Source organism: Bombina bombina, chromosome 3 (assembly GCF_027579735.1).
Source record: "Bombina bombina isolate aBomBom1 chromosome 3, aBomBom1.pri, whole genome shotgun sequence".
In the NCBI taxonomy this organism is placed as follows: domain Eukaryota; kingdom Metazoa; phylum Chordata; class Amphibia; order Anura; family Bombinatoridae; genus Bombina; species Bombina bombina.
The window spans coordinates 453,329,347-453,356,693 of NC_069501.1; positions in this window are offsets into that span (position 1 = coordinate 453,329,347).

The following is a 27,347-nucleotide window of genomic DNA, read 5'->3' on the forward strand; positions in this document are numbered from 1 at the left end:
GCAACGCTGGTATTTAGAGTTGCAATGGCGGTAAATATGCTCTACACTCCCTTTTTTGGAGCCTAACGCAGCCCTTCTGTGAACTCTAAATACCAGGGGTATTTAAATGTGCGGGGAAAAAAAAGCATGCGTAGCTAACGCACCCCTTTGGCCGCAGAACTCTAAATCTAGCTGAAAGATAGTTAATCCCTTTATTACCCATGCCTAAATTTTGCATAACCAACACAGTTATATTAATATACTTTTTACCTCTTTGATTGCCTTGTATTTAAACCTCTGCAGACTGCCCCCTTATTTCAGTTCTTTTGACCAAATTAAATTTTAGCCAATCAGTGCTAACTCCCAGGTAACTCCACATGCATGAACACAATGTTATCTATATGGCACACATGAACTAACGCCCTCTAGTTGTGAAAAATGTCAAAATGCAATCAGATAAGAGGCAGCTTTCAAGAGCTAAGAAATTAGCAGATGAACCTCATAAGTTTAGCTTTCAACTAAGAATACCAAGAGAACAAAGCAAAGTTAATGCTAAAAGTAAACTGGAAATTTGTTTAAAATGACATGCCCTATCTGAATAATGAAAGTTTATTTTTGATTAGCCTGTCCCTTTAATTCTATTCCAGAGATGTTGAATTTTCGGACTACTCGACAAAAATGTAATATATTGGATTTAGGGTTATTACATCTAGAGAAGGCATATTATTAGTTTTTATCCTACTTGGATAACATTGCTGGGGTAATTTTTTTAGAGTTTATTATGAGATTCTCTCCAGGCCATTGATTTTGTAGCTAGATTCAAGTTTTTAAAACTAGTTTTAATGTCATGAGGTTCTAAGGGCCCAATAATATAAAGGTATCTTGGCCGATTATTAAATAATGCTTGCTAGTACTTTTATTCCCCTGGTGGAATGATCTAAAGTCACTTTTTACCCTGAAAACAGGATGTCTCGCTAAGGGAGATGCATACATTTGAAAAGTGCACAATAAAATGTGTATTTTAAATATCTCACAAAACAAATAATTGAACTGTTTATCAAAAATACACAGGAAAAATTTGTGTTGTTAAGGTGCATCAAAAATCGTAACAAAATTCTTCAAAAATGGTAGCTTATCAAAAGCGTAAAATTTGTATGCAAATTACACAGGAATGAATCGTATTAAAAATGCACATTGTAAATCGTAATTTAAGTACCCTGTATGCGCAAAACACACACAGAGATTTGTACTTATAGGTACAAAATACAAAGAGTAATTGTTGTTTTTTCGTAAAATGGACTGAACATGGGCATTCCATGGGCGTGTATGAAATTGTCTCTCTAATCCCTGCGTAATTCTGTAAACATTTCCGCACTACAGATCTTAAAGTTTTTTTCCGCAACCGAAAAGGTAACAAACTTTTATCAAAATACTCAAAATACTTATAATCCTAATAGAAAAACAAATGCAAATGAAAATATAAGCAATGGTAAGATGCAATATACAGAAAGCAGAGTTAAAAAGATTTATTTTGAAAGATTTACTATTTTTTAAGTGCGCCCCCTGCTTACTGCTAACTTCGCTCTACGGCGCAAAGTTTCCCTTTCCAGCGAGCTCCATTACTTTCAATAGGAGACATCTTAACATTTGCATTGACTGCCCCTTTTTACGATAAATCCACCAAGGCAGCACCTTTTTAACAGATGTGAAAATTTTTTTTTATTTGTAAATAAGCGAAAAAAATCTTTATTTACTAAATGATATTCCTGCTTAAGAAGTTCCAGAGTTTTCATTGCACGACACGTTGAGTCAAATAGTTGGACAATAATGATCAAACCCTTTTCCTTCCAGTCATCATATACTTTAGAGTAGAGCCCAGCTAGGAAATACCGATGGTTCTTAATATGTAAATAACGAGAAACTTGAAATTTTATCTTCAATAATTTTGCCAAGCAGTAATAACATTCTTAAATACTTGCATTCTAGTTATATGAGTGGGTGAAGTAGTAACGGCTAAATTACAAGTGGAGTGCTAAATTATCGTGCACCTGCAAAAGGGGAAATTTGCCTGTTTGGGGGTGCACAGTAATTAACTAGCCAATTAACCAGCTGGTTATTGCTACCGCAAGCTCGCGGTAGCAATTAGCACCTATTAATCTAACCAGAGATCAGATCTCTTGTTGTTCTTTTTATAAATGTGCCCCAAATGCCCCCAAAATACAGGGTAGTGTATTTTATACAAAAAATAAAGATAGCAGCATCTTTATTTTTTAATAAAAAACTGCACTAGGCAGTATTTTGGGGGTAACATTGGTGGGTATGGGGTGTTTAAAAAAAAAACGGAACTGAAAAGTGCCTTTACATTGTGGTCTATGGGAACTGTTTGTTCTCAGTAAATATATATGTATATACACATATTAACACATACATATATATATATAAACAGTATATATATATATTCATTGACATATATATTTAATATTGCTGCCATCACTGTGCTTCTTACGCCCTGCACTGTGCTTAGGTTCTGTGCAATCTCTGAAGGCATTAAGAATGAGACTCCCATTCGAGCCTAAGGAAGCATGCTCTAGTGAGCACAATGCTCCTAGCAATGCGAACACGAGCTTATAATACCAGCGCACATTTGCGTGCCCCGGTATTACACAGTGGAGGTCAAATATCGCTTTCATGAAAGCGATATTTAGTGCTCCACTTGTAATCTGGCCCTAATTGGGCAATGTAACATTGCTTTTAAGGAGAGTGATCTGCTCAGACATTCCTCAATTCTGAGCATATATATATATGTAACAAGTATCCACCATCCAGTCTGCTGCAATTTTAATCAAACATGTCAATCAAATTATAGTATTTAAAAGATGGTATTGAAAACCACTCCTATGCTATTGGGGGTATAAGTCTATAAACAGAGAGACTTATTTTATTACCCCAGAGAAATTGCATACAGGCATTATCAATCTTTTTAAATTTGATTGTGGTAAAATTAAAGGTAAACTTTGCGTATAGTAAAGTAGCTTAAGCAAGATAATCATGTGATGAGTTGAACTTTAGCTAATTGTCGGCTAGACTACGAGTTTTGCATTATGGCTCATAACGCTGCTTTTTCACTACAGCTGCTATTATGAGTCTTGTAGGTATATCTGTACCGCACACTTTTTTGCCCGTAACGCAACATAACTACCACACCTTTCAAAAAGTCCTTTTTCAATGGGACTTCCATAGCTCCGGTATTACAAGTTTTGCCTGGGAGGCCAAAAAGTGAGCGGTACAGCCTATACCGACAAGATTCGTACCGCCATCTAAAGTCAGTAGTTATGGGTTTTGCGCTACAAAGCTGTAGTATAAAACTCATAACTAAAGTGTTAAAAAGTACACTAACACCCATAAACTACCTATTAACCCCAAAACCGAGGCCCTCCTGCATCACAAACACTATAATAAAATGATTAACCCCTAATCTGCCTCTCCAGACATCGCCGCCACTATAATAAACATATTAACCCCTAAACCGAAGCACTCCCATATCGCAAACACTAGTTAAATATTATTAACCCCTAATCTTCCACCCCCAACGTCACCGCCGCCACTATACTAAAGTTATTAAAACCTAAACCTAACCCTAACCCTAAATCTAACCCTAACACCCCTAACTTTAATATAATTAAAATAAATCTAAATAAAAATTACTATCATTAACTAAATAATTCCTATTTAAAACTAAATACTTAGCTGTAAAATAAACCCTAATTTAGCTACAATATAACTAATTACATTGAAGCTATTTTAGGTTTTATTTTTATTTCACAGCTACGTTTGTATTTATTTTAACTAGGTAGATTAGTTAGTAAATAGTTCTTAACTATTTACTAACTACCTAGTTAAAATAAATACAAATGTACCTGTAAAATAAAACCTAACCTGTGTTACACTAACACCTAACATTACACTACAATTAAATAAATTACATTAATTAAATACAATTAACTAAATTACAAAAAAAAATAAACACTAAATTACACAAAATAAAAAAAAATTATCAAATATTTAAACTAATTACACCTAATCTAATAGCCCCCCCCAATAAAAAAAAACCTTAGCCTAAACTAAACTGCCAATAGGGCTTTTGCCAATCAGCCAATAGGATTGAGCTTGCATTCTATTGGCTGATTGGAACAGCCAATAGGATTGAGCTTGCATTCTATTGGCTGATTGGAACAGCCAATAAAATGTGAGCTCAATCCTCTTGGCTGATTGCATCAGCCAATAGGATTGAAGCTCAATCCTATTGGCTCATTGCATCAGCCAATAGGATTTGTTCTCCTTTAATTCCGATTGGCTAATAGAATTCTATCTGCCAATCAGAATTCAAGGGACGCCATCTTGGATTACGTCATTTAAAGGATCCTTCAGTGTACGGCTGGGACCGTTTGGAGATGATGCTCTGAGCCGGATGTCTTGAAGATGGAGCCACTCCGCGTCGGAAGGATGAAGATAGAAGATGGCATCTGGATGAAGACTTCTGCCCACCTGGAGGATGACTTCTTGCCGCTTGGATGAAGACTTCTCCCAGCTTTGTTGAGGACTTCTGCCCGCTTGGATAAAGACTTCTTCCGGCTTGATGAGGATGGATGTCCGGTCTTCAAAAACTGCAAGTGGATCTTCGGGGGTTAGTGTTAGGTTTTTTTTAAGATTTTATTGGGTGGGTTTTATTTATTTTTTTATTAGATTAGGGGTTTGGGCAAAAAAAAAAGAGCTAAATGCCCTTTTAAGGGCAATGCCCATCCAAATGCCCTTTTCAGGGCAATGGGGAACTTCGTTTTTTTATATAGGATTTTATTTGGGGGGTTTGGTTGTGTGAGTGGTGGGTTTTACTGTTGGGGGGTTGTTTGTATTTTTTTTTACAGGTAAAAGAGTTGATTTCTTTGGGGCAATGCCCCACAAAAGGCCCTTTTAAGGGCTATTGGCAATTTAGTTTAGGCTAGGGTTTTTTTTTATTTGGGGGGCTTTTTTATTTTGATAGGGCTATTAGATTAGGTGAAATTAGTTTAAATATTTGATCATTTCTTTTTTTTTGTGTAATTTAGTGTTTATTTTTTTGTAATTTAGTTAATTGCATTTAATTAATGTAATTTATTCAATTGTATTGTTATGTTAGGTGTTAGTGTAAGAGAGGTTAGGTTTTATTTTACAGGTAAATGTGTATTTATTTTATGTAGGTAGTTAGTAAATAGTTAATAACTATTTACTAACTAGTCTACCTAGTTAAAATAAATACAAACTTAGCTGAGAAATAAAAATAAAACCTAAGATAGCTTCAATGTAACTATTAGTTATATTGTAGCTAGCTTAGTGTTTATTTTATAGGTAAGTATTTAGTTTTAAATAGGAATTAGTTAGGTAATGATAGTAATTTTTATTTAGATTTATTTTAATTATATTAAAGTTAGGGTTAGACTTAGGGTTAGGTTTAGGGGTTAATATATTTATTTATTGTTAGTGATGTGGGGGGCCAGAGGTTTAGGGGTTAATAACTTTAGTATAGTGGGGGCGGCGACATTGGGGGCAGCAGATTAGGGGTTAATAAATGTATGTAGGTTGCGGCGATTTTGGGGGCAGCAGATTAGGGGATAATAAATTTATGTAGGTTGCGGCGACAGTGGGGGTGGCAGATTAGGAGTTAATAAGTGTAGGTAGGTGGCAGTGATGTCAGGGGCTGCAGATTAGGGGTTAAGAAGTGTAATGTAGGTGTCAGCGATCTTGGGGGTGGCAAATTAGGGGTGTTTAGACTCAGGGTTTATGTTAGGGTGTTAGGTGTAAACATAACTTTTCTTTCCCCATAGGAATCAATAGGGTTGCGTTACGGAGCTTTACACTCGTTTATTGCAGGTGTTAGGCTTTTTTTTAGCCGGCTCTCCCCATTGATGTCTACGGGTAAATCGTGCACAAACACGTAAAACCAGCTCAACGCAGCCCTGGTATTTGTGTGCGGTAGTGATGTCGCAAACCTAAAAATTCGCAAAAGATCGCGAACCGGGCGAACCGCCATAGACTTCAATAGGCAGGTGAATTTTAAAATCCACAGGGACTCTTTCTGGCCACAATAATGATGGAAAAGTTGTTTCAAGGGGACTAACACCTGGACTATGGCATGCCGGAGGGGGATCCGTGGCAAAACTTCCATGGAAAATTACATAGTTGAGTCTGGTTTTAATCCATGAAGGGCATAAATTACCTAACATTCCTAAATTGTTTGGAATAACGTGCTTTAAAACATCAGGTATGATGTTGTATCGATCAGGTAAGGGTTACGCCCGCTTCACAGTGCGCAGTGTAGGTGATATACCTGCCCTGACCATGCTTTGCAGACCAGGTATCAGTGGTCAAATGGACCCTTGCCCCAACACTCTGTGCTAGACATGCCATTATAGCAGAAGTACATGGCTTTGGCGTTACTTTTTGGTAATTAGAAGGCTGCTAAATGCCACTGCGCACCACACGTGTTTTATGCCCAGCAGTGAAGGGGTTAATTAGGGAGCATGTAGGCAGCTTGTAAAGTTAATTTTAGCTTAAGTGTAGTGTAGTAGACAACCCAAAGTATTGATCTAGGCCCATTTTGGTATATATAATGCCACCATTTCACCGCCAAATGCGATCAAATAAAAAAAAAATGTTCACTTTTTCACAAACTTTAGGTTTCTCACAGAAATTATTTACAAACAATTTATGCAATTATGGCATAAATGGTTGTAAATGCTTCTCTGGCATCCCCTTTGTTCAAAAATAGCAGACTTATATGGCTTTGGCGTTGCTTTTTGGTAATTAGAAGGCTGCTAAATGCCACTGCGCACCACACATGTTTTATGCCCAGCAGTGAAGGGGTTAATTAGGGAGCATGTAGGCAGCTTGTAGAGTTAATTTTAGCTTAAGTGTAGTGTAGTAGACAACAAAAAGTATTGATCTAGGCCCATTTTGGTATATTTCATGCCACCATTTCACCGCCAAATGCGATCAAATTTAAAAAAAACTAACGGCTAGATTTAGAGTTTTGTCGGTAACGACCCGCGTAGCTAACGCTGGCTTTTTTCTGGCCGCACCTTTAAAATAACTCTGGTATTGAGAGTCCATATAATGGCTGCGTTAGGCTCCAAAAAGGGAGCGTACAGGCATATTTAACGCCACTGCAACTCTCGATACCAGAGTTGCTTACGGAAGCGGCCAGCTTCAAAAACGTGCTCGTGCACGATTCCCCCATAGAAAACAATGGGGCTGTTTGAGCTGAAAAAAAACCTAACACCTGCAAAAAAGCCGCGTTCAGCTCCTAACGGAGCCCCATTGTTTGCTATGGGGAAACACTTCCTACGTCTGGACCTAACACCCTAACATGTACCCCGAGTCTAAACACCCCTAACCTTACACTTATTAACCCCTATTCTGCCGCCCCCGCTATCGCTGACACCTGCATATTATTATTAACCCCTAATCTGCCGCTCCGTAAACCGCCGCTACTTACATTATCCCTATGTACCCCTAATCTGCTGTCCCTAACACCGCCGACCTCTATATTATATTTATTAACCCCTAATCTGCCGCCCACAACGTCGCCTCCACCTGCCTACACTTATTAACCCTTAATCTGCCGACCGGACTGCACCGCTATTATAATAAAGTTATTAACCCCTAATCCACCTCACTAACCCTATAATAAATAGTATTAACCCCTAATCTGCCCTCCCTAACATCGCTGACACCTAACTTCAAACATTAACCCCTAATCTGCCGACCGCTATTCTAATAAATGTATTAACCCCTAAAGCTAAGTCTAACCCTAACACTAACACCCCCCTAACTTAAATATAATTTAAATCTAACGAAATAAATTAACTCTTATTAAATAAATTATTCCTATTTAAAGCTAAATACTTAACTGTAAAATAAATCCCAATATAGCTACAATATAAATTATAATTATATTGTAGCTATTTTAGGATTAATATTTATTTTACAGGTAACTTTGTATTTATTTTAACCAGGTACAATAGCTATTAAATAGTTAAGAACTATTTAATAGCTAAAATAGTTAAAATAATTACAAAATTACCTGTAAAATAAATCCTAACCTAAGTTACAATTAAACCTAACACTACACTATCAATAAATTAATTAAATAAAATACCTACAATTATCTACAATTAAACCTAACACTACACTATCAATACATTAATTAAATACAATATCTACAAATAAATACAATGAAATAAACTAACTAAAGTACAAAAAATAAAAAATAACTAAGTTACAAAAAATAAAAAAATATTTACAAACATAAGAAAAATATTACAACAATTTTAAACTAATTACACCTACTCTAAGCCCCCTAATAAAATAACAAAGACCCCCAAAATAAAAAAATGCCCTACCCTATTCTAAATTACAAAAGTTCAAAGCTTTTTTACCTTACCAGCCCTGAACAGGGCTCTTTGCGGGGCATGCCCCAAAGAATTCAGCTCTTTTGCCTGTAAAAAAAAACATACAATACCCCCCCCAACATTACAACCCACCACCCACATACCCCTAATCTAACCCAAACCCCCCTTAAATAAACCTAACACTAAGCCCCTGAAGATCTTCCTACCTTGTCTTCACCTCACCGGGTATCACCGATGCGTCCTGGCTCCAAAATCTTCATCTAAGCCCAAGCGGGGGCTAGACATCCATCATCCGACGGCTGAAGAAGTCCAGAAGAGGCTCCAAAGTCTTCATCCTATCCGGGAAGAAGAGTAGATCCGGACCGGCAACCATCTTCTTCCAAGCGGCATCTTCTATCTTCATCCGATGAGGACCGGCTCCATCTTGAAGACTTCCACCGCGGACCTTCTTCTTCTTCCGACGACTTCCCGACGAATGACGGTTCCTTTAAGGGACGTCATCCAAGATGGTGTCCCTCGAATTCCGATTGGCTGATAGGATTCTATCAGCCAATCGGAATTAAGGTAGGAAAATTCTGATTGGCTGATGGAATCAGCCAATCAGAATCAAGTTCAATCCGATTGGCTGATTCAATCAGCTAATCAGACTGAGCTCGCATTCTATTGGCTGTTCCGATCAGCCAATAGAATGCAAGCTCAATCTGATTGGCTGATCGGATCAGCCAATCGGATTGAACTTGATTCTGATTGGCTGATTCCATCAGCCAATCAGAATTTTCCTACCTTAATTCCGATTGGCTGATAGAATCCTATCAGCCAATCGGAATTCGAGGGACGCCATCTTGGATGGCGTCCCTTAAAGGAACCGTCATTCGTCGGGAAGTCGTCGTCGGAAGAAGATGGGTCCACGGTGGAGGTCTTCAAGATGGAGCCGGTCCTCATCGGATGAAGATAGAAGATGCCGCTTGGAAGAAGATGGTTGTCGGTCCAGATCTACTCTTCTTCCCGGATAGGATGAAGACTTTGGAGCCTCTTCTGGACTTCTTCAGCCGTCGGATGATGGATGTCTAGCCCCCGCTTGGGCTTAGATGAAGATTTTGGAGCCAGGACGCATCGGTGATACCCGGTGAGGTGAAGACAAGGTAGGAAGATCTTCAGGGGCTTAGTGTTAGGTTTATTTAAGGGGGGTTTGGGTTAGATTTTGGGTATGTGGGTGGTGGGTTGTAATGTTGGGGGGGGTATTGTATGTTTTTTTTTACAGGCAAAAGAGCTGAATTCTTTGGGGCATGCCCCGCAAAGGGCCCTGTTCAGGGCTGGTAAGGTAAAAAAGCTTTGAACTTTTGTAATTTAGAATAGGGTAGAGCATTTTTTTATTTTGGGGGTCTTTGTTATTTTATTAGGGGGCTTAGAGTATGTGTAATTAGTTTAAAATTGTTGTAATATTTTTCTTATGTTTGTAAATATTTTTTTATTTTTTGTAAATTAGTTCTTTTTTATTTTTTGTACTTTAGTTAGCTTATTTCATTGTATTTATTTGTAGATATTGTATTTAATTAATTTATTGATAGTGTAGTGTTAGGTTTAATTGTAGGTAATTGTAGATATTTTATTTAATTAATTTATTGATAGTGTAGTGTTAGGTTTAATTGTAACTTAGGTTAGGATTTATTTTACAGGTAATTTTGTAATTATTTTAACTAGGTAGCTATTAAATAGTTCTTAACTATTTAATAGCTATTGTACCTGGTTAAAATAAATATAAAAGTTACCTGTAAAATAAATATAAATCCTAAAATAGCTATAATATAATTATAATTTATATTGTAGCTATATTAGGGTTTATTTTACAGGTAAGTATTTAGTTTTAAATAGGAATAATTTATTTAATAAGAGTTAATTTATTTCGTTAGAATTAAATTATATTTAATTTAGGGGGGTGTTAGTGTTAGACTTAGCTTTAGCGGTTAATACATTTATTAAAATAGCGGCGAGATTCGGTCGGCAGATTAGGGGTTAATAATTCAAGTTAGGTGTCGGCGATGTTAGGGAGGGCAGATTAGGGGTTAATAAATATAATATAGGGGTCGGCGGTGTTAGGGGCAGCAGATTAGGGGTACATAGCTATAATGTAGGTGGCGGCTCTTTGCGGTCGGCAGATTAGGGGTTAATTATTGTAGGTAGGTGGCGGCGACGTTGTGGGGGCAGGTTAGGGGTTAATAAATATAATATAGGGGTCGGCGGTGTTAGGGGCAGCAGATTAGGGGTACATAAGGATAACGTAAGTAGCGGCACTTTGCGGTCGGCAGATAAGGGGTTAATTATTGTAGGTAGCTGGCGGCGACGTTGTGGGGGGCAGGTTAGGGGTTAATAAATATAATACAGGGGTCGGCGGTGTTAGGGGCAGCAGATTAGGGGTACATAAGGATAACGTAGGTGGCGGTTGGCAGATTAGGGGTTAAAAAAAATTAATCGAGTGGCGGCGATGTGGGGGGACCTTGGTTTAGGGGTACATAGGTAGTTTATGGGTGTTAGTGTACTTTAGAGCACAGTAGTTAAGAGCTTTATGAACCGGCGTTAGCCCAGAAAGCTCTTAACTACTGACTTTTTTTGCGGCTGGAGTTTTGTCGTTAGATTTCTAACGCTCACTTCAGACACGACTCTAAATACCGGAGTTAGGAAGATCCCATTGAAAAGATAGGATACGCAATTGACGTAAGGGGATCTGCGGTATGGAAAAGTCGCGGCTGAAAAGTGAGCGTTAGACCCTTTCCTGACTGACTCCAAATACCAGCGGTAGCCTAAAACCAGCATTAGGAGCCTCTAACGCTGGTTTTCACGGCTACCGCCAAACTCCAAATCTAGGCCTAATCATTTTTCGCAATTTTAGGTATCTCACTGAAATTATTTACAAACAGTTTGTGCGATTATCGCACAAATGGTTGTAAATGCTTCTCTGGGATCCCCTTTGTTCAGAAATAGCAGACATATATATGACTTTGGCGTTGCTTTCTGTTAATTAGAAGGCCGCTAAATGCTGCTGCGCATCACACGTGTATTATGGCTAGCAGTGAAGGGGTTAATTAGGTAGTTTGTAGGGAGCTTGCAGGGTTAATTTTAGCTTTAGTGTAGAGATCAGCCTCCCACCTGACACATCAGACCCCCTGATCCCTCCCAAACAGCTCCCTTCCTTCCCCCACCCCACAAATGTCCCCGACATCTTAAGTACTGGCAGAAAATCTGCCAGTACTAAAATAAAAGGTTTTTAAAAAAAAATTAATTTTTTTAGCATATTTACATATGCTGTGGTGTAGCATCCCCCTTAGCCCTCAACCTCCCTGATCCCCCCAAAACAGCTCTCTAACCTTCCCCATCTGCCTTATTGGCGGCCATCTTGGGTACTGGCAGCTGTCTGCTATTATTTCACAGTCAAAAATATTTTGTTTTTTTTAAATGTACACTACTGTTACACCAGATATGAGTGGTGGCGTGGGCACAGTATACGCTGTGAGCCTGACACACATGCTGGCAGGCAGGCAGGCAACTGCAATTAGATTACACAGGAAAAAAAAAAGCAGACTGATGTTCTAGCCCTAAAAAGGGCTTTTTGGGGTGCTGTCCTTACAGCAGAGATCAAATGAGTCCTTCAGGACTGTAGTGGACACTGAATACACTAGCCTAGCTATCGATTTCCCTATTAAATCAGCAGCAGCTATACTGTCCCTCCTCTCACTAAGAATGCAGCTTCTGAAATTAATCTAAAATGGATGCTATCCAGGAGGTGGGAGGGTCTGGGAGGGAGGGTCTGCTGCTGATTGGCTGTAATGTGTCTTCTGACTGTGAGGTACAGGGTCAAAGTTTACTCAATGATGAAGAATAGGGGGCGGACCGAACAACGCATATGTTCGCCCTTCGCGGTCGAACACGAACATGCTATGTTCGTTGGGAACTATTCGCCGGCGAACTATTCGTGACATCACTACTCTCTATTAAGCAAACCCAATTATACATTTGGTTTAGAGATTCTATCAGTACAACTAACTAAGGATCAGGTTGACTTATTGGGTCTGGGGTTGGGATTTACTCCCACTAATCAATTTGATTTGTTTCAGACCATGATAGATTTTAACAGATTCATCCGTAATATCACCCTGAAAAAACATTTCTCTACCATATCTGAACCCTTCTCGGTTCCCCATACCCAAACATCCCAAACATATACTTTCTCTGAAGTGTGTGACATAGTCTCTCTCCAAAACCTTGCTTTGGAAATGGGCATTACTTCAGGATCAGTCAATAGTGGTTTATCTTTCAAGGATAGATCTTCTTTCTATCCAATACACAGTAGAGGTATAGTGATTGAAACTTTTTATTCACGTGTTGAGACTGACCTACAGAGACTTAAGGCCGATTCTGACAGCTCACCTCCTAATCTCCCTTACAGGCTTAGACAAGCACTAAAAACTTTACAACAAAATGACCATCTGGTCATACGCCCCGCAGATAAAGGCGGTACAATAGTTGCAATGAATATTTCGGACTATATAGCTTAAGCCAATCGACAATTGAGCAATTCACAAGACTATCTTTCCCTTCCACGGAATCCCACCAACGAATACAAAAAAATACTTGTGGACATTTTGGATGACGGTGTAGAACATGGTTATTTAGACTCTAATACAGCATCTTTTCTTAATGTGTCTCATCCTAAAATTCCCATGTTCCACCTTTTCCCTAAGGTCCACCGGTCCACAAGTCATTGGTAGATGTCAAAGGGTGTCCAATAGTGAGTGGCGTTGACTCACTGTTGGAGCGCTTGTCCCAATGGCTGGATGCCATTTTCCAGCCCTTGGTACTTGCGCTGCCATCTTACACCTGTGATTCCAAGCACATACTCAACCTCCTTGCTGACTTTAAGTGGGAACCCAATTACACCTGGATCTCAGTAGACGTAGTCTCCCTATATTCCACCATTCCCCACAATAAGGGTATTGAGGCGGTTAAGTATTTTCTTAGCACAGCCACAGATTTCACTTATGATTTTCAGGCATATATTTTACGTGTCTTAACATTCCTCTTGACACATAATTTCTTTTCTTTTGAGGGGAGCTACTTTCTCCAAAGATGCGGTACGGCTAAGGGGGCTAAATATGCCCCCTCCTATGCAAATTTATATCTTGGCAAATGGGAACTACACAGCATCTTTGGGGACGGTAACCCCTTCAAATCGTCTATTTGCTTTTATCAAAGATATATAGATGACCTTCTATTGGTCTGGTCTGGTATACAAACAGAGATTCCACATTTTGTTGAGATCCTTAATTCCAATGACCTCAACCTTCGCTTTACATATATCTTTGATTCTAGCTCCATCAATTACTTGGACTTGTGCCTCACAGGGGACACAGAAGGACCCATTCACACTACAGTATATCGAATACCAATCTCTGGCAACACCCTCCTGCACGCATCCAGCTGTCACCCAAAAAACACTGCCTTTGCTGTGGCCAAAGGACAATTTGTCCGGATCAAAAGAAATTGTAGTAAAACATCGGACTACATGCAGGAGGCTAATTTGCTAGAGCACAGACTCAAAGATAGAAATTACACACATACACACATCAAAGCAGCCAGAAATAAGGTAGACAATCTTGAGAGAACTACTTTATTATGTGATAAACCTAGTAATACTACTGAGGGCCCTAACCGGGTACATTTCGTAACCACGTTCAGTGGCCAATACTCCCAGATATGTGCCATTATTTAGAAACATTTCCTTATTAGCTGCAGATGACAAACTTCAGGAAACTGTCACAAATGGTTTTAGATGCTCATATAGAAAATGTCCTACGCTTGCATCCATCTTGGCCCCCACTCAACTCAAACAAACTCAGGGCTCTACTAGCTCCTGGCTCCAACATCTGGGCATGTATAAATGTGGCCATCGTAGATGCAAGCCTTTTGACTATACACTTGTCACCACTACTTTCTCATCTTCAGTTACAGGCCAAGAATATCCCATCAAGTCCTGTCTAAATTGTCAAAGCACCTATGTGGTCTATCTTATCCTATGCATGGAATGAGGGTGCAATACATAGGATTGACCTCTAGGGATGTCAACTCCCGTATTAGGGAGCATTTCTCCACCATTTAAAGGGGTAAGTCCACTACCCCCCTGGTACAACATTTTGTTACCAAACAAAATAGTAGTCTAGATTCTTTCAGGTGGCTAGCTATTGAAAAAGCTAAAACTCCAAAAAGAGGTGGTAACCTCAATGATATTCTAGCAAAACGTGAGGTTTATTGGATTTTCACCTTAAAAACTAGACTACCATTGGGATTAAACTCAAAGTATGATCTTATTAATTTTTGGGAGTGAATCCATCTTATTGGCTCCTTATAAGTAAACTTATTTTGCTTTAATTTGTCACATTGCTCAATTGCATACCTGCTTTTTCTCTTACTTACACATTTTACTTTGACCATTATGACTTTATTCAGCTATTATAGTTCATAGTGACTCTTAGGCACATTATAGTTTATTCAACAGTATTGAAGATATATTAACTGTTGTATATGCCTTTCTAAAGTGACATCAAGCTCAATAGTGTGTTCCCTGTACTATTTCTTATTGTCATCTGTCGCAGTTATATTTTCAAGTACATCTAATACTTTACGCATATATATCTTATTTTTTATGTATTAACCTATTGCCTATAATGTTTTACTTATAACAGTACCATGTGCATTTGGTATATCTTGTATTATATGCATTTGATGTTCTTGCTTTATTCTGCCCCTTTTCACATTTGTTATTTCACTATCGCATGTTCAGCTCTGCTTGGCATCTAGGGTTAATACTAGCTTTTTCCTGTGTAACATGGGCGTGTTCTGTTTTTAGGTTTTAACCTATGAGCATTAACTCTAGTGTTTTTAAACATCCTACAACTGTGACACCGCAGGCTATGATTACGGCTGAGTGCCGAAACATGTAAGCCAACTGGTGTCACGCCTGTCTTACCTTTTGCCTCTTTCTGTTGCCCCTGAATGCAACTTTTAAGTATGTTTAATAAAGCTGCTTTTATCTAAATATTGCTACGTGGGATCCTCTGCCTTTCTTTTACTTTTAGAGGATCTATCACCTAAGCTCCCAAGTAACACATGATTTAATGTTGCTTTGATAAACAGAACGTTACATAATCCCCACTACTGAAATAACAACTCATTTTTACCACTTCAAGAATGCAATGTGATATATTTCAGCAAATCAACATTAAGGGATTTATTATCATATATCCTGAGTATTGTTTATAGCCTGAATAGAAAGTTCAGTGTGAGATTGTAATTCAGTCTAACCTCTGTAGACAGCTTATAACTTATCCCTTGCTTGTAAGTAATAACCACTACACCCTCCTCACCAGACAGTGCCCAGGTAGTGGACGGCTTATAACGCTTACTAAATATTTGATTTGGAGAAATTTTGGAGCTTCTATAGCAATATCTCTTACTACATTACAAATATGTGCTACACATGTTTTAATTGTAAGCTCCCACTCTATTATCATAGCTGATGATAGCCACCAGTACCAACGCCTCCCTAACACACACTTATGTTCCTTAGAGAACAGAGATGTATGTCTGTTGGATTTAGTTTATAATATCTTTGATCCTTGTTAGGTGTTATTTTCAGGGGGGGTGGGAGTGTCAGTTAGCACTTAACAGTATTCTACAACTTCACCTGGAACTGAATGGGTTACCTGACGAGATATCTCGGGAACAGAAACCAGACATGCAGCAAGAAAAGTCTAATCATTGTTCTGTTTTTTATAAGGTGCACAATACTTTATAGGCAGTGGTTACAGCATATAGGGTTAAACAATGACTTACTCATAACTACATCATCTTACACAGTATTGCTTAGAAACAAAGACGCTTATTAAATATATTTGGGTAAAAAGGAGTAATTCTCATACGTGGGGAATGTTAGATATAAATATAACTGGGTGCATTGCCCAGCACCAAGCAAGGCCATTGGGAATCTTATAGAGATAACGATGCATCCAGGTGCATTGCCAGGGACATTCACAAGGCCATTCTTGATATACAAGTATTCCTAATATCAACATATTTCTCACAAAATAATAAGCTGTTATAATAAGCTATAATAAACCATTCTTGACAAAATGAATGCCTAAAGACAAAATGGCGTCAGTAATGCTAAATATATTCTAACATACCACCCTTTTATTCTACCAGAATAACATACTATGAGAATTGAATGACTATGTAAAAGGCACAGAAAATTACTAAATCTATTAACAACAATATAAGCCTAATACTTCGGTGTGTACATGAATCTATGTGATAATACTGTAGAGAAATGTATTCACATTTACTGCTATAATATATAGACCAAATTTAAAAACTGAAGATAGGCCAATAGGGCACAATTTGTCACTGCACATAGGTACAGTCTCTCCAATACTCTCTGTCTACCTCCCAGCAGAATACCGGTCTATCTGCACAAAGACCCAAACAGCCCCCTATCTACCCCCAAACAACGCTGCATCTTTATTTCTCAGCCTGCATAGCTAGCATCCCCAAATAGCATTGACCGTTTCCTGCTCTGTACACTCTTCACAGTGAAGCATGACATTAGAACAGCACAAGTATCTCTGGGTGGTCTCTAATCACTTTAATAACAGTCTTTGTCCTCTTAGAGCTCCACCTTCCTCAGACACTCTGCTTCAATACCATAGTCCATTTGCAGTAGGAGTGCTTTGCAAGTGTCCATCTGCAGGTACATGCTGGAAGTACGATGGTTTCTTCATGGGGTAGACAAGGAAAGCAGGCGGATCCCCATAGCAAGCAGATACTTGAGTCAGAAGGAGTCTAAGAAGGAAACAAAACAGCACAAGATGAGCACACACCCTGATACAATCACAATTATGTCCAACCAAAACTTCTTTTACCTTTTTGTAAGCATTACCATTCCTTTAATAGCTTAACTTATCCTGTGTCATTTAAAACCCGGAAAACATTGTGGATATATAATATAAACTAAATGCATTGATTATATTTTTACAAATAATAACTCACAGCTTCTCTATACAATTTAAATGAATTCTAAGTGGAGGCTGTATGACTATGCTAAGTAACAAAAATTAAAAGTAACACAATCAATAAAAACATTTTCTTTAAAATTAATTTCTTCACACATTCTCTTTGAACTACTAAAAAGATAATCTAGTGTTGCTTTATTCTCTAAAGCTACTATATGTAATGTTTATAATTCTTCAATTATGATCTAAATAGAATCAACTGATATGAACACTACTAATTCACTAATTATTTTATGCAACCTAAATTTTCTCGCACTCCTGTATGAGGAAAGAATACAATCATAACATTATTAAAACTATAAAATCTTTTTTTAAGGTAAACACATCTTTATGGTAAGATAATTCCTTTCACTGACAAACACCTTGAATTACAAAATTCAAATTGCAGATACCATACCAGTTAATAAAGGAAAAATAAATTTGCTATTATAACATAGATCCAATAAGAGCCATTATAGATATACCATCAATACCATTATAATTATGCTACTCCCAAAACTCATATTTTTCTGTATAATTGATATAAATTTCTAGCCGAGACGTGTCCTCACTCTCTTTATTTCGAGTAGTTTGATTATACTCTAAGGAATGATTACAATGGGAAATTCCTACAAAAGCTTCCTATTCTTATACCCTTTTACACCGCAAGACAGATATATCCCTTGACCTGACCTTCTGTGTTCTACAATGGTGAAGGGTCTAGAATATTCTGAGATATTGCGGATGGATGAAGATAGAAGATTCCATCTGGATGAAGACTTCTGCCCGTCTGGAGGACCACTTCGCTCGGCTTGGATGAAGACTTCTCCCGGCTTCGTTGAGGACTTCGACCCTGGTAGATGAAGACTTCTGCCGCTTCCTTTAGGATGGATGTCCGGTCTTCAGAACAGAAAGTTGATCTTCAGGGGGCTAGTGTTAGGTTTATTTAAGGGTGTATTGGGTGGGTTTTATTTTTTAGATTAGGGTTTGGGCTGCAATAGAGCTAACTGCCCTTTTAAGGGCAATGCCCATCCAAATGCCCTTTTCAGGGCAATGGGGAGCTTAGGTTTTTTTAGATAGTATTTTATTTGGGAGGTTGGTTGTGTGGGTGGTGGGTTTTACTGTTGGGGGTGTTTGTACTTTTTTTTTTACAGGTAAAAGAGCTGATTACTTTGGGGCAATGTTTAGGCTAGGGTTTTTTATTTTGGGGGGATTTTTTTATTTTAATAGGGCTCTTAGATAAGGTGTAATTAATTTAAAGATCTGTAATTTGTTTTTTATTTTCTGTAATTTAGTGTTTTTTGTGATTTAGCTAATTTAATTTAATGTATTTTATTGTTTTTAATTTAGTTAATTTATTTAATTGTAGTGTAGTGTTAGGTGTTAGTGTAACTTAGGTTAGGTTTTATTTTACAGGTTAACTGGTCTTTATTTTAGCTAGGAAGTTATTAAATAGTTAATAACTATTTAATAACTATTCTACCTAGTTAAAATAAATACAAACTTGCCTGTAAAATAAAAATAAAACCTAAGCTAGCTACAATGTAACTATTAGTTATTTTGTAGCTAGCTTAGGGATTATTTTATAGGTAAGTATTTAGTTTTAAATAGGAATTATTTAGTTAATGAAAGTAATTTTATTTAGATTTATTTAAATTATATTTAAGTTAGAGGGTGTTAGGGTTAGGGTTAGACTTAGGTTTAGGGGTTAATACATTTAGAATAGTGGCGGCGACTTTGGGGGTGGTAGATTAGGGGTTAATAAATGTAGGTAGGTGGCAACGATGTCGGGGGCAGCAGATTAGGGGTTAATAAAAATAATGCAGGTGTCGGTGATGTCAGAGGCGGCAGATTAGGGGTTAATAAGTGTAAGATTAGGGGTGTTTAGACTCGGGGTTCATGTTAGGGTGTTAGGTGTAAACATACATTTTATTTCCCCATAGGAATCAATGGGGCTGCGTTACTGAGTTTTACGCTGCTTTTCTGCAGGTGTTAGACTTTTTCTCAGCCGGCTCTCCCCATTGATTCCTATGGGGAAATCGTGCACGAGCATGTTACACCAGCTCACCTCTCACTTAAGCAGCGCTGGTATTGAAGTGAAGTGTGGAGCAAAATTTTGCTCTACGCTCACTTTTTGTCTTTTAATGCCGGGTTTGTAAAAACCTGTAATACCAGCACTGTATGTAAGTGAGCAGTGAGAATAAACTGCTCATTAGCACCGCACCTCTGTTACCGCAAAACTCGTAATCTAGCCGATAGAAAATTACTTGCAGATAAGTGTAGTCTCACTTTAAGGGAAGGCTCTTTAGCCTGCTGGATTGGTAAATCAGTTTATAAGAACAACAACCACATCTCTGTCAATTTCGTCAGGCAACATAGAGTGTGTGCATAATTGTGTTAGTGCTCTAAATCAGTTTCGCAAACAGTGCAAAAAAGTTGGCATCTGCTTACCCCATACCATCTGGGCCGTCCGGTCTATGGATATGCTGGTCAGGTTTCCTTGTATCGCTGTAACTTTAGGCTCCCTGCTCTATGCAGTAACACTGGAGCCAGTGGGAGTGTCTCGTTTCTCCTCAATACCCTCTTTCAGACGTCACTCATAATCATGCCTTCCTATTGGCTGTTTGGCTCTGTCACTCATGATATCATCCAATCCAGCTTGCAGGAGACTCACTAGTTAGAAATGCTTGAACGCTGTAGCTATGTTCACTCTGAAGGTCAGGTATAACAGCAAAACAGAGTGACGAGGAGCACCAGCTGAGATAAAATCCACTTTTATTTCATATTCACTTAAAACGAAGTAGTCATCATGACTGGCAGTAAAACCTAGAAGTCAGTTACAGCTGACGCGTTTCAGCCTGTGGCGTACTTCAAGCTGCTAACATGCATAAAAACAATACTTCTTTTAAAGGGAAGTGTTTACCTCCTATTGGTTAATTGCTATCGGTTCTTTTAACTCTTTGTGTGTCAAGGGATTTCTCTTCTATTCTGAGTTGAACACGAACATATTTCTCATATGTGCATTGCTGCCTACAAAATGCAGAATAGATCCTATAAATTAAAACGGATAGATAAATACATATATACACCATTTTCTCAGATACAATTTCCCAACAATTTCCAATCTTTTACATATGTTATTGAAATAATATTTTTAACGTTTTTAAATAACATTTTCAACATTTAGTAATTCTGCAATAAGGTAACTCTCAATTGTTCCACTTATTTAATTGTCAATAAGGGCACCTCATTAGATTTTGTTAGCAAGTTAAAGTAGGGATTTTTGAAATACAAGAATGAGGGGAATCAAAGTAGTTTGTTAGGTATTAATAATAAAGAAATGGAAAGTTATGATTATGAATCAAGGAGGGAATAATGATGCATTTGCACTACTTCATACTTTCGCAATACATATGTGATATTCTATATAATGAAGTCCTAATTTACAACCCATAAAAACAACAACAGCAAACTACATAGTACATCCCAATGTCCATTTTGTTCTTTTTATATTATTTTATTTTAATTCCCTATTGCTGCATATGTATGTGTATTATTATGTTTACCAAAAGTTAATCAAATCACAATTAGAGTTGAAGCCACTGTTATTATGAGTGTAACTGGACATTTAAATCATTTTTTATTTGAGCGTAACAGTCAACCAGAGCTCTGAAGTCGTGCTAACCCAACAGGCGTTACATTTAATTGTGCTTGAGCAAACGCATTTACTTTCAACTTGTAATACACACGCTACTTCCTGAAAATCTGATTGTTTATTTTTTCACAACATTGTGACATAAGGTATTAAATGCTTAACGGACCGTTTCCAGCAGAGAGGGAAACAACAAATTAACTAATAAACTATAGATAAATATTAAATATGTGTTTAACTATAACGACACAGACAACTTCTTGTTGGGAAAATTTTTGAACATCACAGGTCAAGATTTATTAAACTTAACTTTATTAGAACGAACCAACAGAACAACAGAACAAGATGGCGGCATAGAGATCGACTAACCCAGTACTGCAGGAGATCAAGGCCCAACGGAATCAGCAGCAGAGTGTTCTCTGCTCCAAAAGGAGATGTCACTGAGGGGTTACAGAGACCACATGACCACCCCCCACGGGAGAGGGAGAGGGGTTACCTCATGTGCACCTGAGGCCTACCGCCCCTCCCCGGAAGTCTGGTCATCACTCACCTCTAGCAACCTTCTCTAGCGCAACAGGTCCGAAACCTCCCGCCACAAGGTAGTATTTTAATGATACTCTTGCCACCACCAACCACAACCTGACTTACAGGAAGGGTGAAATAGCCCTCTGAATATCCTTAATAAATATGCCAAGTCCCAAAATCAGAAAGGTGAACTTTATCTCTTCTATATAGCTCAGTTCTATCAGCCGTAATAGCTTTGTGCCGTACCACGACGCCACCAGACTCTGTGATGGTCTTGGATAAAGAGGCATTAATCTTTTTTCTTACTATATATGCTGCTGTATGAGCAGACATATGCCTCCAGTGTAAACAGGGAACAATAGTTGACCACCCTAGCGTGATCTCAGGAATGCGGGCCTTTACCCAATTAATGTCTGACTACATTATTTTAATTAACTGGAGGACCGGGACTGCCCCCACATCATTGCCCCCAGGTGAAGAATCAGGAAATTAGGTTTCTCCCATCGTAAGAGGGCCTCAGTGATCAACTCTGCTAATTGTGGCCAGTACATACCCCTGTTTCCTAACCACCTAATAGAGGCCTTATGGGAGGGGAAACCTAAGTTCTGCCCAACCACTAGAGAGGAGCAATGAATGGAGGCCCAATGGACGAACGAGTGACCCACAATCCAGATTCTTTTGACTCTTGGGTTGACTCCTGTGGAGACAAATAGTTTAGAATTGGGAAACAAATACATAAATTACACAATTGGGCGGACATAACTTTTAAAATGGTTGGAGTGCCACCGCCCCATGCATTTAATATCCTTGCTCAAGGAACTCAAAAGAGCCGCATGAGTAGCTGCTCCTATTCGAAAGGAATGTGGTACAATTTTGCTAGGATCTGATGTGACTGCCGCTTATTTTAAAACCCAACTAAATTGAAACTTTGACAGGGAACTAACATCAGCATGTATCAGAAACTGCCCTTGTACCTGAGGCCTTATGTCCATGTATGCATTAACTATACCTATTGGGCAGCAAGAACTGTCTGCCTTGGGCAGAATGGAGAGCCAAACGCCCTTCCCTGCCTGATCAGTCTTAGAGCGGGGGATAAATAACATGAGAGAGTCAACTGATGCCCTGATATGTTCAAATTGGACCCCTATACCTATCTTTTGTTTAGATGGAGCCACTAACTCGCTAACTCGAAGGGCCACTGCAAAAAGCAAAACCTCAAATGGAGAGTTACAAATGCTATCCAGCCCGTCAACCAATCGTTCAAGTCAGTCACTGATAATAGGCTCGCGGGTATCTTTTTGCTGTGGCTGAGATCTACCCCAACCTTTTACCGCTTGCCGAATAAAAAATGAATTTGTGGGGTCGGGTAAGGCCAAAAACTGCTAAAAGGAAGACAATGCAGTCAACCTTGATTGGATGGCTCCCTGGTGAGCGCCCAAAGTATGTAAACTCACCAACCAATCACATAAAGTTGCCTGAGATCCCTGAGCAGCCTCAATGCCCTTAGATAGACAAAACTGGTTCCACTCATTCCAAAATCTCACGTAAGCATGCCACGTGGATAGGGCTAAGGAGGAGCACACCAAGGGCAGTAAAGATAACCAGGAACAACCAGCTGCCAAAGGAAATCAGGACAACGTAAACCTACTGTAGATGCTCTCGGGACTAATCATCTGAAAATCTCCCACTCGAACTGGGACAAGGCATCTGCCACTACATTATTTACCCCAGGGACATGTCTCGCCTGAAATTGAATATGAAATATAATGCAGCGCAACACCAAGTGTCGTAGCAGAGTCACTGCCACTTCTGAAGTGGTTGATAAGTTGTTAATTGCATATACGAGACTGATGTTGTCTGTCCAGGAAACAACAGTCTTGTCTGAGAATTTCTTACCCCATAGTTCAATAGACAGGACTATGGGGAAGAGTTCAAGGAGGGTTAAATTGCGAGTCAAGCCCAGAGCAGCCCATGTACTCTGCGAACGCTCCACACTTCAATCCCCCTGGAAATAAGCCCCATAGTCATGTGATCCTGCTGCATCTGTGAATAGATGCAACAGCTGACTAGATATTGATCCGGTGCCCCAGACTCGCACCCCGTTAAACTGTTGAAGAAAAGTTTCCCAAATTAACAGGTCGGCTATTAAGTCTTCTTAGATTAAATTCTGCAATTGGGCTTAACTCTGCCACTGAGCTGTCCCTACCCATGGGAATAACTCTACAGGCGAAATTGAGCAAACCTAAGAGGGATTGTAACTGCTTCAGTGACAGAACTTTTGAGGAAACAGCTGTTCGAACCACTCCCAACATGGCCTGTATCTTCTCTGATGGAAGCCTACAGATCATTGTCACTGTGTCAATCTCGATGCCTAGAAAAACTAGACATGATATAGGGCCCTGTGTTTTATCTTTCGCTAGCGGTACCCCAAATTTTGACAAGAGGCTACGCATCTCATTCCTTAACTCTAAACATTCCCATGATCCAGCTCTCCCTACCAGTAGGAAATCATCCAGGTAATGAGCTATGGAATCGCTGCTGGCACTACAGGCCACTGTGCACAAGACAGATAGCAGCCCATAGGCAGACAACGATCCACATAATACATACCCTGGCATATACATCCCGTAAGCGGGAAAACTGATGGGTAAAGCGGCAATAAACAGAAAGCGGACTCTATATCCAATTTTGCTAATAGAGCACCTCTCCCCGCCCTCCTAACCAGATCTAGCGAGCTATCAAAAGATTGGTAGCGCACAGAGCTGAGTTGTGGGTTGATAGCATCGTTGACCAAGCTACCTTTCATACAAGAGAGGTGCTGAATGATATGGAATTTACCAGTCTCTCTCTTGGGAACCACCCCAAGTGGGGAAATGACCATATTAGGTAGGGGAGGTGACGAAAATGGGCCAGCCATTCCTATTTTTTCTGACACTGCCTGCGGGTGTTGATAGGTTGAAATTAAGTTTCAGTGATATTTTGAACCTTTAATGTGTTTGAATATGTGAACGTTAAACCCATAGGTAAAACCTTCCCATAACATTCTGGCTGTGGCCTGATCGGGATAAGCCCACAAACAAGGCTCAAATACGAGAACCTTCACCGGAGATTCTGCTTTTTGGGCCCATGATAGCCTTAGCGGGCCTGCTGGTTGTGGCACCTTTTTTACGCTAGGTGCAATCATTTCCTGGATGGGAACCTGCACAAAATCTACAGGTTTACCTAAAGTTGCAAGTGCTGCCCCTGTCACACTTTTTCTTCTGAAATGACCAGCATGTACCACCCCTTTTTCTGTTTCTTTTGGGCCGAAATGACTGGGAAGCTAAACTAGAGGGGGCAGAGGTGAATGAACCCTTGGGATCCATACGCTGCCAGAGCTGGGTGTCTGTGGGTACCTGCCATTTTAAGCCTGAACTCTGCGTCATATTCCCTCCAAGTCCCTTCACTATGATTTCTCTTGATCCAATGTAAGGTATCCGTATATTTTAATATGGCCAAATTTTGTGAAGGGTATTTTTCCAAATAACACAATGAGAAAACCTTAAACACTGCAGCCATTCATCAAAGGTGTCAGGCCACTTACATTTTTTAGGGCTTGTCCCATCGGCGCTTTTTTCACGTTGCCTGTATGCTTCTACTGACAAATCAACAATATTGACATGCTTTCCCTGAATGGGTGGGTGCTGCGTAAACAGTTTGAGAGGGTGGCAAAGGGGTGCGTTTTCTTGCTTTTTATCCCCACTATTACATTCCCATAATATCTTTTTAATCATTCTAAACATCCTCTTTTGTCCCTTCCCTTGCAGACCTAGGGATGTGTCACTATCCAAATCTGTGTCAGTGGGAGAGGAGACAGAAGAGTCATGTTTATTGTGTAAAAAACATTAATCTCACTGTGACTGTCCTGTGCCATCGCCCTTGCCTCTGCCATAGGTGCCTGTGACAGGACCGCAGCAGCAATAGATGACACTGGCTGGGCTGATGAAGTACTCGGTATGCCTGCTCAACTGTTGTTGTTTGAAACGTAGGTCCTGCTGATGACTGTTTTTCCATCACGGAGCCTTCCGATCCTAACAACCCTTGCAATAAATTCAACAAATCGCGAGCACTTTGCACATTGAGGGTGGGTGGATTTGTAGAAGGCAACAGGAAGGGCGAAGAGATTGGAAAACTATTGACATTAAAACAGCCTGATACTGTATGCTCACTTCCCTGCATAACTGAATTCATGTTTATAGTGTCACTAGCACACACATTCCCTACATTCCCAACACACACATTCCTCAAGTCTGAGGGAGAATACTGGTTTTGCAAAGTCTGCACACTATTGCCCTGTACACTTACTTCTCCATTCACACTATGTGCTGCCAGTGAAGGGTTAATAAATTAATCCCTAATTGTTTGGGAAGATATATGTTGAGGGATAATGTTTTGCAAGCTACGTCCTCTTCCTCTTGAAAATTCAAGTGTTTTTTTTAACTCTTTGTCCCCTAGTGGCCGGCCGGACCCCCCTGCCCCTGATTTGTGTTGTTATTTTGCTTGCCAAAGGCCTGTTAGGCAAGCAAATCCTTTCTGGGCCAGTCATAACTCTTATCCTCCCCCTTGGGGCAGTACCGCCCGTACAGTTAGACACACTCATGCAGCTACCCCATGATTCCCTGCTTCCTAGCGTACCCCCCACATCCAAGGTGGCCTCTTGGTGCTCACCATGGAGCTCTCAAGGGACCGTGTCACTCACATCCTGGACAGCGTCTTGTGGCAAAGACCCAGAAGTGACCGCGCCTGTCACGTCTACTTCCGGTGATGTAACCACTCGAGTAGTGTCACCGGAAGTAGGCCGTGAAGCCTGCAAGTGGATTACCGCTACAGGCCAGAGACCCAGGTGGCACCTGAACAGAAACGGAAGGCCTCAGGTGTGCCGGATTGGTGTGCACGGAAATTGGGCCAGGCTGTGTGGAGGTCGAATGTAAGACAATAGGCCCTGGGGGGCTGGATGATTCAATTAGCCCTAGTGCCAGTGTGTTGGTAGATGTGGCCTGCATGGCCATAGGCCCCCAGGTATGAGAATGTGCTGGGGAATAATAAGGCCCAATTGGTAGTGTGCGGTAGAAATGGCCTGAGGGTCACTAGGCCCTGAAATAATAGGCCCGGGATGGGTCGGGTGTAGTAAATTTAGTGTTGGGACTTGTATATGTTGGGGTTGAGCTTGTACTACAGGAGGACCCTGCAAATTTAGCAATGGAGCCTGTACTGGGGATGCACAGTGGCAGCCATAGCAGCCGCAATAGAAGATAGTAAGTTAGACACAGCTGACATTGCAGATGGTGATACTGCCTCAAATAGTGAAGGTACCGGCATACTTTGAATAATTAGTATATTTTCTTGAGGCAGATTAACTACCCTAGCTGTCTGCTCTAACTCCTGATTTGGCTGAGACTCTGGCACTATCTCTGAATTATAACTGTCTTGCTCAACATAAGCTGAATGTATTTGTGCAGATATGACATGCTGGTGTTGTTTTAGAGGGATGATATCTTAATCCTCCATATTTTGTTCATGGTTACTTATCTGCTTCTTTGATTTTTTAGTTCCAGATGAATCATGCTCTTCTTGGTAACGTCTGGGTGGAAGAACAGAACGCCTAGAACG